Below are 15,277 nucleotides of genomic sequence, written 5' to 3'. Positions count from 1 at the left end.
CCCATAGACAGTGAATCCTATGAGAAAATGAAGCCTGTATCGAGTGATATCAGAGAACAACCGACAATGGCTCAGAGGCTTGGATCTACAAACGAATCGTATGTTTGTGGATAGGATGACAAGCAAGGCAGAGCGAGCCTGCAAATCTAAGTTTGCAGGTATAGGAAACATATCCAATGGTAACATTGCATATGAACAAAAAGGTTTGAACCCTACCTGCAACAGCAAGCGAGAACCGCCGACGAAGACGCCGCAACCCACTTGTAATCGAACGCACAGACTTATGAACACAAGGTAAGCTGGGAAGAGTCAGCACAGTGACATGTAGTATCGTGCACTGAAACTGACAAAGAGGAAGGGGAAGTGGTCAGCTTAAATACCCTCCGGGCTCCTCCCATAAATTCAGGCCAGCACACTGGCCTTCTAACATATATACAAACATCCATAGCCTTTTTCCCTGTTGCAGATTTTCCCTCACTTCCTCTCTGGTAAAAGGTTGTCAGGTGTTCTAAATTCTATCCAAAACTAAAAAAAAAAGTTTGGATATTAATACACTTTAACCGCTTCCCGCGGAGCGTACGCAATTGTGCGTACTCGGCTTTCTGGGGTTATACCAGGATGATGCCCGCAGCTGCAGGCATCATCCCGGTACCTTTTTTTACAGCGGGCGATCGGCTTTCCTGGTATAACAACCGATGTGGCTAAAAGCCTCTCAGCTGTTATACCTGAGCAGCAGGAGGGAACGTCCCCGCCTCCCACCGCTCTTACCGGGCTCGATGACTGGGCCTGATGACCAATTGGCTGCCTCCGGCAGCTGGGGGCGGGCTGGAACGAAGCTGTGGGCAGCTTTGTTCCAGCCTTCTAATTGTAAATGCGGAAGCGACGTCATGATGTCAGTACCCGTTGACTGGGCTGCCAATGGCGCCGGTTTAAAAAAAATACACACTTATTCAGAATCGCTGTTTTCGGCGATCTGAATACTTTAAAGTGCAAAGGAAGGATCGGGGTCATAACGTTTGGGGCGTTCTAAGTATTTTTCTAGCAAAAAATACGGATTTTAAATTGTAAACACCAAATTTCAAAAATAGGCTTAGTCATGAAAGGGTTAAAGTTCTTTACTCAGAGGACAGTCCACACATAAGACAGCTATTTCAGTCTTTTTGTTGCTGTCCCTGGATACGACTCATTTTTTATAACCTAGTTGTGATATAGTTTGGGATTTAGAAACAAGATCCATTCTTATTGTAATGCATATTTCAATAACAATACAGATAATTGTTTTCCCAAAAAGATTTAGAGGCACATATTTATTTGTATTCTAGTGAAGACTTTTTTTTCTTGATAGTGTATCCAGCCAGCAAGACGGTCTATTTCAATAGCTAAGGAGCTATTTTAAACTATATGGATCATTTAGGAAACGTGAATATGGTATGATTACATTTATTCTTTGCTTAGAAATGGAAAATAATACAGAAGAAAATGTCTTTTTTTCTGGTTGTATGCTCCATGTTGCCCTTCTGTTAAGATTTATAAACCCCTGGTAGTATGACTTCTTGGGATTACTTTTATCTCTAACTAGCATTATACATATGAGCAATCCCATCCCTCTGGAGTTTCTAGGCACTATTATACATAAACCGACCACAAAGGCAAATTAAAGCGGGGTTCCACTCAAATTTTTAACTTAATCTTACCCCCTTCAGTTAATTGCATAGATGTTCAAATGCCACACGAAAAAAATTTTTATCGCTGTAATTACCTTTATTTTTATTTTTATTTTTTTTATTGAAAGCCTATGGCGTTCAAAACACACCCCAAAAACTTCACCCGGTGCATAAAAAATGTGCACACACATAAAGAGTGCTCACAAAAAAGTGCCACGGGTACACAAGACGTGCCAATTCCCTGATCCCCCGGGGTGTTAGGCTCCAGACGGGGACAAAGGTACTTACTGTGGTCCATCCGGCCGAAACCAGACAGACCCCGTTCTCTGGAGGGCCTGCCAAAACAGGACCCACCCAAGTACTAGGTGGGGCTCCCCCGAAGGGAGACCCCATGAGAGAGGGCGAACTAAGCCAAAAGGCCATGTCCACCCCTTCCCAAGACGTTCAGGGCTGGGCCGAGGACCCGCATCCTTACTAATCATAAGTGCAAAAGGTGAAAAAACAAGACGTGACAAACAGACATAGGTTTCAAAATAAATAAAAAGTGGGGTAAGGGATAGTGAAGAGGAGAGTGAAAGAAGTGGCCATTGTGTAAAACAATGACCAGGCCCTCCGGCCAGGAATAAAAAATTCCTCTGGTCCTAGCCAAAAGGCCCGGCCCAAGAGGCAGGTGCAAAAAAAGCGTGTTATGGTGCAGTGACCGTGGTGCCTCAAATCAAAGTGACTGCCACTCACAGTGATTTTATGGCACCCCTGGACTGCCACTCCAGGGGCACTACTCCATAGGCTTTCAAGTTCAACCCTGACCCACAGCCCAGACCACAGCAGCCCCCACCACAGGCAGAAAGGAATGAAGGTCAGGAAGCTTGGTGAGAGCCCTTGCCATCAGGCTCCACCGTCGCTCCCGTCACTCCCTCCTAATTACATTCGGGAAGTACTAACCACTCCCCCCCTCAAGAAGGGAGTAAGCGTTCTTTCCCGAATAACTGTCCGTAGCTAGAGCTACCCCAATCTAGGCCAGAAGGCCAGGGACCCGACCCTCCGGCCAGACCCATGTGCAGCACCCATCCTCACCAGGAAGTCCTTTCTAGACAGGTTGGGTAGGCCCATTGAAGCCCCCATGGGCAACAGGTGATGACTGTCCCTCAACCGTCTGTCCAGGTCCAATTACACCATCGGATTTGCATGTGCCCTTCCCTCTATGGTCGGTACAACATCGCCTCCTCTGGCAACAGATAAGAACAGATACTACACTTGATCTTAGCCAAAAGGCCGAGAAGCGATGTAATTACCTTTATATTGTACTTTATTGTGGCACTTCCTGTCTCTCCTCCCATGGGAGTAGGCGTGTTTATTGCCTTTCCCAGGCGCCACACTGTCTCCTGGGAGCTTAGTGTCAGGCTTCCCAAGATTCAGTGCGGGAACAATGATCATGCATGTGAACAAGCTGTGAATGAACAGCATTCACCACATCCAGGAAATCAATGCTTGTGGGATTCACATGCCCACAAGCAAGATGGAAACAGCCAGCATCACATTTTTTAAGTTATTCTTCAGTACGAAAACAGACAGAGGTGAAAATATTACACCCAAACTGTGAGTTCTATTTTGGGGTTAGCAAAGTGTCTCAATGACCTAAAAAAAAAAAAAAAAAGATTGGTCACTGGACTCCCACTTTAACCTGAGCATTTTAAGGAAAATGTAGAACTTGCCTTCTTTTAAAACCTCATGGTAAAATGATTAGTAAATCCAGAGATATGTGAAGCTGAATTTTTAAGAAAATCTCATATTTATTTTTGAGTATAAAGCAGTGGTCACCAACCATGCAGATCTCAGCGAACACTAAACTCACAATTTTAAATCCCGCAGACCACTAACATGATTTTTTTTTAGGTTAAAACATTTATATAATAATGATCATAGAAGTTTCATTGTGCTTGGCTGCTTTTTCTTACTCATTGTGGGTTTATTGGATCTTAATCTAAAACCAAATAAGAAATAACAGTTAACAGTAAACTCAAGCTCTTCAATGCAATTAAATATCACACTGTGCACAGTTAAAATAAAAATAACAATCACTGACCACTTACCTAAAAAAGAACATTGTGAGGAATAAACACCAGTATAGCGTTAACAGACGACAATTCGCTTCAACAAACGAAACAATCGGACGAGAACCCGACAACAAAAGCGCCCCTGGGGGCCTAGATAAAAAAAAACAATAAATAATATTGTCAGTGCGATTATCGTAGTTCGTGGAATGTGAATTTGATGCAACGTAATAAGGCAAAAATTGTCAGCGATCCTGTGTCAGTGAAACAAAGACGTATCAGAATATAATGAAACAGTATAACAAACATGAAAGTTACAAATAATGTGCAAGTTTCTCCTTGGACCACTAAATTTTTCTTGCGGACCACTAATAGTTCGCAGACCACCGGTTGCCGACCACCGATATAAAGCTTCCTTTCACTTTCCTCCCCCTTTGAAAAAAGAACTGTAAAGTGACTGGGCAGTGCACCTTGTGATAAAATGTACACATATACCATCATCTCCACTTCATCTTCTGATCCTGCATCATCTCTCTTTGGCCAGTGGTGCATACACTGCGGGCAGTGTCCACAGAAAAACAAAATTGCTAGCAGAAATGGGAGTTTTTTTATTTTCTAAGTCCCCACAGGTATGCCCAAATGCTGGTCCATTAAACGATATCTATGTTTCAGAAACCATGAACCAGACCGAGACAGAAGTACAGTAAAATCACACTTGTTTATTAATAAAAATAAAAAGGTAAATAGAGTAAGCGTAGTCAAAGCATAGCCAGAGTCCACTAAACGGATCGGGTAGTCAACCAGGCCAGAGTTCAGTAACCAGATCGGGTAATCAGCCAGGCCAGAAGTCAGGGATCCAAGTAGAGGAACAGCAAGCAGGATAAGGAGCCAGAAGGGATGTCAGCAAAGCCAGTCTTTAAACAGGAATGCAGGAGATGGTTTCTTGTGATGTGACCAAGGCAAAGGCAGGAATGAAGTGAGCTGGAAATCTTTAAGTAGGCGGGACTGACGAGCAGATCCACAACAGCTGGTTAACTGTGGAGAGAGATGAGAGCTGGCAATTAGCTGACAACTGAGCGGCCAGCTCAGAGAAGGAAGGGCTGAGCCAGCCCTGACAGTACCCCCCTCCTCAACGACCCCCTCAGAGGAGGAGGATCACTGGGCTTGAGGGGAAAACGTCTATGGAAATCACGGAGGAGGGCAGGAGCATGTACGTCCGAGGATGAGACCCATTAGCGTTCCCCCGGACCGTACCCCTTCCAATGCACCAGGTACTGTATGCGCCCACGGAACCTACAGGAGTCAACAATGGATTGTACCTCATACTCCTCATGGTTCTCAACCTGTATAGGGTGAGGACGTGGCACCGAGGTGATAAAGCGGCTGCAGACCAAGGGTTTCAATAAGGAGACATGAAACACATTTGAGATGCACATACTAGGAGGAAGTTCCAACGCATAAGCCACTGGGTTAATCCTGCGAAGGATATGGAAAGGCCCAATAAACCGAGGTGCAAACTTCAGTGAAGGAACATGAAGTCAGAGGTTGCGAGATGACAGCCAGACTCTGTCCTATACCTGGTAAGAAGGCGCAAGCAGGCGTCTGCGGTCAGCATGGAGTCTGTACCTATCATTAGCATGACGCAAAGCCTCCTGGACTTGTGCCCAAGTGGAACAAAGACCACGGAGATGCTCCTCTAGCGCAGGAATACTCTGTGGAACAAACGAGTCAGGCAACATAGAAGGTTGGAAACCATAATCGCCATAAACGGAGACACTCGGCAAGCAGAATTCAAGGCACTGTTGTGAGCAAACTCTGCCCAAGTTAATAGGTCTGACCAGTTGTTGTGATGGTCAGAAATATAGCAATGTAGGAATTACTCCAAGGACTGATTGGCTCGTTCTGCGGCCCCATTAGACTGCGGGTGATATGCAGAGGAGAAAGCAAGCTGAATTCCCAGCTGTGCACAAAAGGCTCGCCAGAACCGGGACACAAACTGACTACCCCTGTCCGAAAACAATCACCTTGGGTAGACCATGTAAGCGAAAGATCTCCGGAGCAAAAATGGAAGCCAGTTCCTTAGAAGTGGGCAACTTCTTAAGTGGAATACAATGACACATCTTTGAGAACCGGGCAACCACCATAAGGATAACTGTGTTGCCTTGGGAGTTGGGCAACTCCACAATGAAATCCATAGACAGGTGGGTCCAGGGCCTCTCTCCATTGGGTATGGGTTGTAGGAGGCCCACTGGAAGGTGTTGTGGAATCTTACTCTGAGCACACACGGAACAGGCAGTTGTGAAGGCAGTTACATCAGACCGTAGGCTAGGCCACCAGAATTGTTGGGAAATGGCCCAAACGAGTTGATTCTTACCAGGGTGGCCAGCTGCCTTGGGAGAATGGTAAGTCTGGAGCACAGCAGTATGGAGACACTCTGGGACAAAGCAGCGGTCACAAGGTTTCTCAGGAGGAGCATCGACCTGAGCAGCAAGAATTTTGTCACCCAAAGGAGAAGACTGGTGCGAGCCATAGCCAGAATACGATCAGGAGGAGTCATAGGAACCGGAACCGACTCCAACTTGGAAGTGGAGGAAGATTGTCGTGACAAGGCATCACCCCTTACATTCTTAGTACCGGGTAAGAATGAGACAATGTAATTGAAACTTGACAAGAAAGAGCCCATCGCGCCCTTCTGGGAGAGAGGCGTTTAGCCTCAGACAAGAATGTGAGATTCTTATGATCAGTAAGAATGAGAACCGGCACAGTGGTACCTTCGAGGAGATATCTCCATTCTTTCAGGGCTAAATGATTGCCAACAGCTCCCTGTCTCCAATCTCGTAATTGCACTCGGCAGGTGACAATTTCTTGGAAAAGTAGCCACAAGGATGCATAGCACTCTCAGAGGTAGGACGTTGAGACAGAAGGGCGCCAACAACAGTCTCGGAAGCATCAACCTCAAGGATAAAAGGTAATGTAGGATCAGGATGTGCCAACACAGGAGCAGAAACAAAGGCAGCCTTGAGACTTTCAAAGGCCTTAATGGACTCCGGAGACCAACTCTGTAGGTTACCATTCTTTCTGGTCATATCGGTCAGGGGCTTGACCAGAGACGAGCAGTTACGAATAAACGTCTGATAGTTAGCAAAACCCAGGAAACGCTTTAGAGGACGTAACCCCACGGGTCGAGGCCACTGTAGGACTGCCGAAGGTTTCTCTGGGTCCATCGAAAAACCAGCAGTGGAAATGACATAGCCCAGGAATTTAACCTGTTCCCGATGGAACTCACACTTCTCCAGTTTATAATAGAGGTTGTTCTCTCTTAATTTCTGAAGTACACGACAGACATCTGTGTGGTGGCTCTGCAGGGGCTTGGAAAATATGAGGATATCATCGAGATAAACCACCACACATAACTCAGAGGACATCGTTAATAAATTCCTGGAAAACTGCTGGGGCGTTACAAAGGCCAAAATGCATTAGGAGATACTCATAATGGCCTGTTCTGGTATTAAACGCAGTTTTCCACTCGCCACCTTCCTTAATCCTCACGAGATTGTAAGCCCCTCTCAGATCAAGCTTAGTGAAAACCGTTGCTCCCTTGAGGCGGTCAAATAACTCTGTAATCAACGGATTGGGTAGGCATTCTTAATCGTGAAACGATTGAGACCCCTATAATCAATACAAGGTCTCAGTTCACCGCTCCTCTTCTTCACAAAGAAGAAACCAGCACCAGCAGGAGATGAGGATTTGCAGATGAAACCCAGAGAAAGTGCGTCTGCAACATACTCCTCCATGGCTTTATCCTCCAAATCCTCCAGTTTATAATAGAGGTTGTTCTCTCTTAATTTCTGAAGTACACGACAGACATCTGTGTGGTGGCTCTGCAGGGGCTTGGAAAATATGAGGATATCATCGAGATAAACCACCACACATAACTCAGAGGACATTGTTAATAAATTCCTGGAAAACTGCTGGGGCGTTACAAAGGCCAAAATGCATTAGGAGATACTCATAATGGCCTGTTCTGGTATTAAACGCAGTTTTCCACTCGCCACCTTCCTTAATCCTCACGAGATTGTAAGCCCCTCTCAGATCAAGCTTAGTGAAAACCGTTGCTCCCTTGAGGCGGTCAAATAACTCTGTAATCAACGGATTGGGTAGGCATTCTTAATCGTGAAACGATTGAGACCCCTATAATCAATACAAGGTCTCAGTTCACCGCTCCTCTTCTTCACAAAGAAGAAACCAGCACCAGCAGGAGATGAGGATTTGCAGATGAAACCCAGAGAAAGTGCGTCTGCAACATACTCCTCCATGGCTTTATCCTCCAAGACCGACAAAGGGTAAACTCGGCCATGAGGGGGAGTGGCACCAGGTTGACGGTCAATTGCGCAATCATACAGCCCGTGTGGAGGCAAACTACCGGCTTGACCTTTGTCAAAAACATCGCTTTGACAACTTTTTCTATCAGAATGGCCTGCAATCTGTGCATATCTGCAGGAACTTGGAGGGCTTTTGAACGTATGCAAGGTGGGCAATCTTCCCATTCATTACCAGCGTAACTGGGTCCTTCTTCTATTGACCACTAATCTAAGAGTCTACACTTACCACCAATGTAAGAAGGCATTTTTCCCCTGATCACCAATGTAAGGGGCCACTACACTGACTACTAATGTATGGTGCCTTGAAAAAGTATTCATACCCCTTGAAATTTTCCACAGTTTGTCATGTTACAACCAAAAACTTAAATGTATTTTATTGGGATTTTATGTGATAGACCAACGCAAAGTGGCACATAATAGTGAAGTGAAAGGAAAATGATGAATGGTTTTCAACATTTTTTACAAATAAATATCTGAAAAGTGTGGCGTGCATTTATATTCAGCCCCCCTGAGTCAATACTTTGTAGAACCACTTTTCGCTGCAATTACAGCTGCATGTCTTTTTGGGGATGTCTCTACTAGCTTTGGACATCTACAGAGTGACATTTTTGCCCATTCTTCTTTGCAAAATAGCTCAAGCTCTGTCAGATTGGCTGGAGAGCATCTGTGAACAGCAATTTTCAAGTCTTGCCACAGATTCTCAATTGGATTTAGGTCTGGACTTTGACTGGGTCATTCTAATACATCAATATGCTTTGATCTAAACCATTCCATTGTAGCTCTGGCTGTATGTTTAGGGTCGTTGTCCTGCTAGAAGGTGAACCTCTTCCCTAGTCTCAAGTCTTTTGCAGACTCTAACAGGCTTTCTTCTAAGATTGCCCTGTGTTTAGCTCCATCCATATTCCCATTAACTCTGACCAGCTTCCCTGTCCCTGCTGAAGAAAAGCATTCCCACAACATGATGCTGCCACCACCATGTTTCATGGTGGGGATGGTGTGTTCAGGGTGATGTGCAGTGTTAGTTTTCCGCCACACGTAGCGTTTTGCTTTTAGGCCAAAAAGTTAAATTTTGGTCTCATCTGACCAAAGCACCTTCTACCATATGTTTGCTGTGTCCCCCACATGGCTTTTCGCAAACTGCAAACGTGACTTCTTATGGCTTTCAACAATGGCTTTCTTCTTGACACTCCTCCATAAAGGCCAGATTTATGGCGTGCACAACTAACAGTGGTCCTGTGGACAGATTCTCCCACCTGAGCTGTGGATCTCTGCAGCCTCCAGAGTTACCATGGGCCTCTTTGCTGGTTCTCTGATTCATGCTCTCCTTTTCCAGCCTGTCAGTTTAGGTGGACGGCCATGTCTTGGTAGGTTTGCAGTTGTGCCATACTCTTTACATTTTCGGATGATGGATTGAACAGTGCTCCGTGAGATGTTCAAAGCTTGGGAAATTTTCTTAGAACCTAGCCCTGCTTTAAACTTCTCCACAACTTTATCCGTGATCTGTCTGGTGTGTTCCTTGGCTTTCATGATGCTGTTTGTTAACTAAGGTTCTCTAACAAACCTCTGAGGGCTTCACAGAACAGCTGTACTTATACTGCGATTAAATTACACACAGGTGGACTCTATTTATTGGTTGCGGAGAAACCTGCATCCAATTCGCATAGGTGGCAAACTGGGCTCAAAATTGTGCTGGGTGTGGCCAGTTTTATGATGAGATTTCTTGCGTCACTGAGTTGCACCATTATGTTTAGATCAGTGATATTTCTTTAAAACTTCTGGGGCCGACTATTTTGCTTCCAGGGACTAAACATTATGTAACAGCTATGTATTACCTGTTGTCTTAGTGGGTGATTGGATTTATTGACCCTGGAGATGATTTGTGAATTCTGCAAACACCAACACAGGGGCCAGCTATATTTGTCATCCTGATTCAATTGTGCGCTCTGAAACAACCAGTACATTTATCCTCCAAATGATGCAAAAAGGATTTGCCTTGCTACCACCTGCTATTTCCTCTTAGCTTTTACTGACACAGATTATTGATTTGATGGATGCTACTTGTTAACTTTGTATCTTCCTAGAGAGTTACATTATGGATATCACAGAAGAGGGTTTTAGATCCAAGGTTTTCTTAAAGGAGAGTCACCATAAACACTAAATAGACTGATTTAATAAAAGATGCGGCACAAATATTTTGTTTCCCTAGCTTATCCCTACTATTTGAAACTAAGCTGGTTCCAGGGAATTACAATGTACATTTATACGGTATATCCATCCAGTATATATCAATTTAAAGACTGCTACAATTATTTTAAACTATGCTGTATGTTCAGTAGTTACCTGTAATTTACCATTATATATTATCCCCATCAACCTCTGCACACCAGCTGGAATTTTAAATCAGAATCACATGGGAATATCTGCTTTGGCTGCGGATTTTGGAAAGAAGGGGTAGTCAGGAATGACTGGCAAATGCTAAAATATGCAGTCTCTACTATGTGTATAGCTGGTTGTCTTATAACATGCTGTGTTTGCCATTGACTATATAATTGCCAATAAATAAATAATAAACTCTTAAAAAGTCCTTTTAAAATCGTGAACATTATCCAAGTGGGCACAATGTTATAATATAAAAGACATATCAGTAGTATCCCAATAAAAGATCAATACTGTATAACCAAATTGATGCCATAAATTAAAAGCAATCCCACTGTTTGACAATGGATTACTGGACCCTAGTGGATCATGATTCTGTCCAGGAACTTATAAACTGTAGGCAAACTATTGATTTATAGCGCCAATTCCATTATACTGTACACTACTGTTTTGTTTGCAGGAATATAACTGATACAGTAGATCCTTTATATTACAAAGGCCTATAACTTGGATAATATTGACTGATTTTACATACATTTTATAATCTGTTTATGCTGTTTATTGAATTTCATGTAACCCTTGTTTAATGGACTTTTAAACCAGCAGTAGGAGCATCTCTGATAATATTGATGTGTGAGTTTTAAGTGTGCTAATTTAATTTTTAATGACTAAACGGTATAAATGGATTAAATACAGGTCTTTAATATCTGCCTTCAGTTCTAATTTTAAGATTTTTATAACACTTTAGTTTTATATACCCACAGGGATTTGATCATTTAGAAAGAACAATACAACTCTTGAATTGTTTCACTTATTAGGTTACATTCACTATTCAGGGCACATAGGGCACTCCCACTATTCTAGCCTGTGATGGGTATCTCCACTCAGAAATGTATCCCTAGATATAAATAGCAAACCAGAGAAACTTTCTATTTCACCAAATCCCTGGTGACACAAACACTTGTCTGTTGACACAGTTAGCACACACCATACAAAACCAGTTTAAAGATCCTTGAGAACATGGACGATTAATTCCCATATATATCCACTTTTAGAGCCTGTACGTTTGGTAGACATATTTTTGTACGTTCTTTGCATTTTAATGATACTGAGGAATGCCTTTCAGATGTTTTACTCTGCAATCATATTTTCCATTTCCATGAATACTGCAGGTTAAAAGTTCATAACCATCAAATGTCTCTCAGTGCTTCCATTTATAATGCACATTAGCCACCTCAATACCACCATACATATATATATATATATACTGTATATATACTGTATATATGTATATATATATATATATATATATATATATATATATATATGTATATATATATATATATATATATATATATATATATATAGCCTTGTGTTGAGGTGGTTATACCGGAATAACTAGTGTAGCAAGGTCTCTGGCTTTGTCCAGTCTAATGAGAACTAGACGTGCACACTGAAATATTTCGTTTTGGAATTTCGTTTTCGTCCAAAATATTAATTTATTTAGTTACTCCCGAAATTCATTTTTATTTATTTTGTTTCGTTAAAAAATGCCTTCGTCCAAAAATCCGAAATAATTAAGGACGATTCTGTCATTGAAGGCTTATGGTGTCTGTTGAATGTTCTAAGACGATTCGACGGAGCAGCTAAACTGTACGACGCCGCAATCGTACATTTCCAGTCGAATGTTCCGCCTACAAGCTATAGCAGAATTCTAATGTTGTATGACACTAGTAATAATTATATTTATTAACTATTATTACTAGTCTACCAACATTCGAATTCTTCTATAGCCTATGGGCGGAGCATTTGACCATAAATGTCTGCTCGCGGCGACTGCTTCGTCGAATCTTTTCTCTCTATGTCGAATAATCTTGGACTAATAGAGTTAGGTTAGGCACATTCGACCTTTTTTGATATTGTCTCTAAAATGTCGAATCTTTTCTCTTTATGTCGAATCTTTTCTCTCTATGTAGAATAATCTTGAACTAATAGAGCTAAGGTTAGGCACATTTGACCACAGGTGGACACAGATCGCTATTTTCAGCGTCATGTCGAATCTCCTATCTATATCGAACTGTTGTCACAAAAAAAACGAAAATAAAGCATTTGTTTATGTCGGATCTTTCGGTTTTCAGATTCTGCACGTTCGTTATCGTTTGTTAAAGCGATAACGGAAATACCCAAAATTTGGACGAAAATGCATTCGGACGAAAACGAATGCACATGTCTAATGAGAACTTCCCAGGCCAAAGATAGATGACATCCTTCTGTGTGTGGTGGGTTGTGAGGCATGGTGGGTGCAAGATGGACAAAGTTACTGGGCACCAGACACTTCTTGGCTGTAAAAGAGATTTTTATTTCTCTTAACAGTCCTTTTTGTATTTTTGGGGGAAAGAGGGTTAGGGCCAGGACACCCTTAGATAGTTGCAAATTCAATTAGCAGACTCCGAGACTTCAATAAGAGAACAGCCGTGCAGGGAAAAGCCCCTGCAACAAGTCACATCTGCACTTGCAGGATTGCTGTCTCCTATGGCAACAGTTTTTAACAGTTCCTAACTCAAACGTAACAGTCCTTTCAGCTTCACTACAAGTGCCTCTTGTAGTTCTTTAACACTGAGCTCCCGGTCTCTCACTAGACCCACTGATTCACTGACTCTGAATCCTTTGAGCACCTCCAAGGTTTGCGATAGTATCCTCTCAAGTGTCACCCACACTTCCCTGCTGGGTCCCTAGCTTGGCACTCTAGATGCTTCTCAAGCTTCACCCCTGCTAACTGAAGAGGTCCCTGGCTTGACTCACAAGGCTGCTCTGCAAGCGTCTCCTCCGTAGGTTGGGTCCCTGACTTGATCACCGACTGAAGCTTCCCGATTCTCCACCGTGCCCTTTCGGTAAGAATATTGTTCTGGTACTTGCTTCGGTTACTCACTGTGGTCCCTGGTAAAGGTGGTTGGTCCCTTCGTGGTGACAGCTTACCTTCTACCTCCGACCACTGACAGGTTCGCCGGCTGGCAGAACCATCACTTTTGGTTGGACTGCAAGCCGCAATCCTAACCCTGCGCTGCTGTCTTACTTCTGGATAGGCCCTCACACAGCCTGGCAGCCAGATCTCCCCCTGGATAGGCCCAATCTCTGGCCTAGCAGCCCAGGGCATATGACACACGTACACCCAGACAGCCATCTAGGTGGCACAGAACATAGATCACCTGACCTCCCCCAAATATATAGGTTCTCCCAGCAGGCCAAGGGATTCAAGAAAACCTCTGCCCATTGGCTGAGATACACCATATACTCATAACCTGACCTTGGGTTGCCCTTCTCATATCTAGTACCACCAAGTACCCGGCCACCTAGTGGTAGAAGAGAAAAGTGCAACAAGGCCAAACTTAGGGAGAAATCAATCGATCTCTATCAATCGACCAAAATAACTATTCCTTGCAAGTAAATTTGTGAGGAGCTCCCTTACTTAACCCAAGGGTGCTACATCAGTACCATTTTTTTTTTTCATGTAAAAGTGACCTGCGCAGTTATACAACTGCTGATTCACTTTTACAGTCAGGTGAACGGGGTCCTTCACCTCCCCACCGCTGCCACCACCTATTGGACAGGAGAGCCTGGGACTGATCCGACTGGCGGAATTAACTTTCCTGCACACAGTGAGAGGAACTGATGTTGTTCCTCCCACTGTGTTACATCAGAAACTGGAAGCGACGAGGATTTATTCACTTCCGGTTTGTTTGTTTGTTGACAAGCCGTTACCAGCTTTTACAGCAGCCGATAAAATTGATCTCAGTTTCATCAGCTGTTTTGGAGGCCAGAGGAGAGATCTGGAGTCTCATAGACCCCAGATCTTTACATAAAAGGGACTGGTCATGGCTCATGCTATCAAAAGGGATGTTGTGCATCCCTTGTGTTAGCAATAAAGTTGAAATTAAATACAGTGTTAAAAAAATATATATATATATATATATATATATATATATACAGTATCTCACAAAAGTGAGTACACCCTCACATTTTTGTAAATATTTTATTATATCTTTTCATGTGACAACACTGAAGAAATTACACTTTGCTACAATGTAAAGTAGTGAGTGTACAGCTTGTATAACAGTGTAAATTTGAAAATTTGATGTCCCCTCAAAATAACTCAACACAGCCGTTAATGTCTAAACCTCTGCCAACAAAAGTGAGTATACCCCTAAGTGAAAATGTCCAAATTGAGCCCAAAGTGTCAATATTCTGTATGGCCACCATTATTTTCCAGCACCGCCTTACCCCTCTTGGGTATGGAGTTCACCAGAGCTTCACAAGTTACCACTGGAATCCTCTTCCACTCCTCCATGACGACATCATGGAGCTGGTGGATGTTAGAGATCTTGCGCTCCTCCTCCTTCCTTTTGAGGATGCCCCACAGATGCTCAATAGGGTTTAGGTCTGGAGACATGCTTGGCCAATCCATCACCTGTACCCTCAGCCTCTTTAGCAAGGCAGTGGTCATCTTGGAGGTGGGTTTGGGGTCGTTATTAGGTTGGAATACTGCCCTGCAACCCAGTCTCCGAAGGGTGGGGATCATGTTCTGCTTCAGTATGTCACAGTACATGTTGGCATTCATGGTTCCCTCAATGAACTGTAGCTCCCCAGTGCCGGCAGCACTCATGCAGCCCCAGACCATGACACTCCCATCACCATGCTTGACTGTAGGTAAGACACACTTGTCTTTGTACTCCTCACCTGGTTCCCGCGAAACACACTTGACACCATCTGAACCAAATAAGTGTATCTTGGTCTCATAGGACCACAG

At 43.4% G+C, this 15,277-nt stretch overlaps 1 long non-coding RNA gene and 1 pseudogene across 1 annotated transcript in view; one reads left to right on the top strand and one right to left on the bottom strand.

Annotated features, from left to right (window-relative positions):
- LOC141129174 (uncharacterized) overlaps positions 1–15,277 on the top strand; it is a 244,465-nt gene that overhangs the window by 61,956 nt on the left and 167,232 nt on the right. The gene's annotated exons all lie outside the window — the stretch shown is intronic.
- On the bottom strand, positions 2,839–2,948 carry LOC141130809 (U2 spliceosomal RNA; annotated as a pseudogene).

This window comes from Aquarana catesbeiana, linkage group LG02 (genome assembly GCF_042186555.1).
Source record: "Aquarana catesbeiana isolate 2022-GZ linkage group LG02, ASM4218655v1, whole genome shotgun sequence".
NCBI lineage: Eukaryota > Metazoa > Chordata > Amphibia > Anura > Ranidae > Aquarana > Aquarana catesbeiana.
Note: the sequence above shows the minus strand (reverse complement) of the source record. Positions and strands in the feature narration are given on the sequence as shown.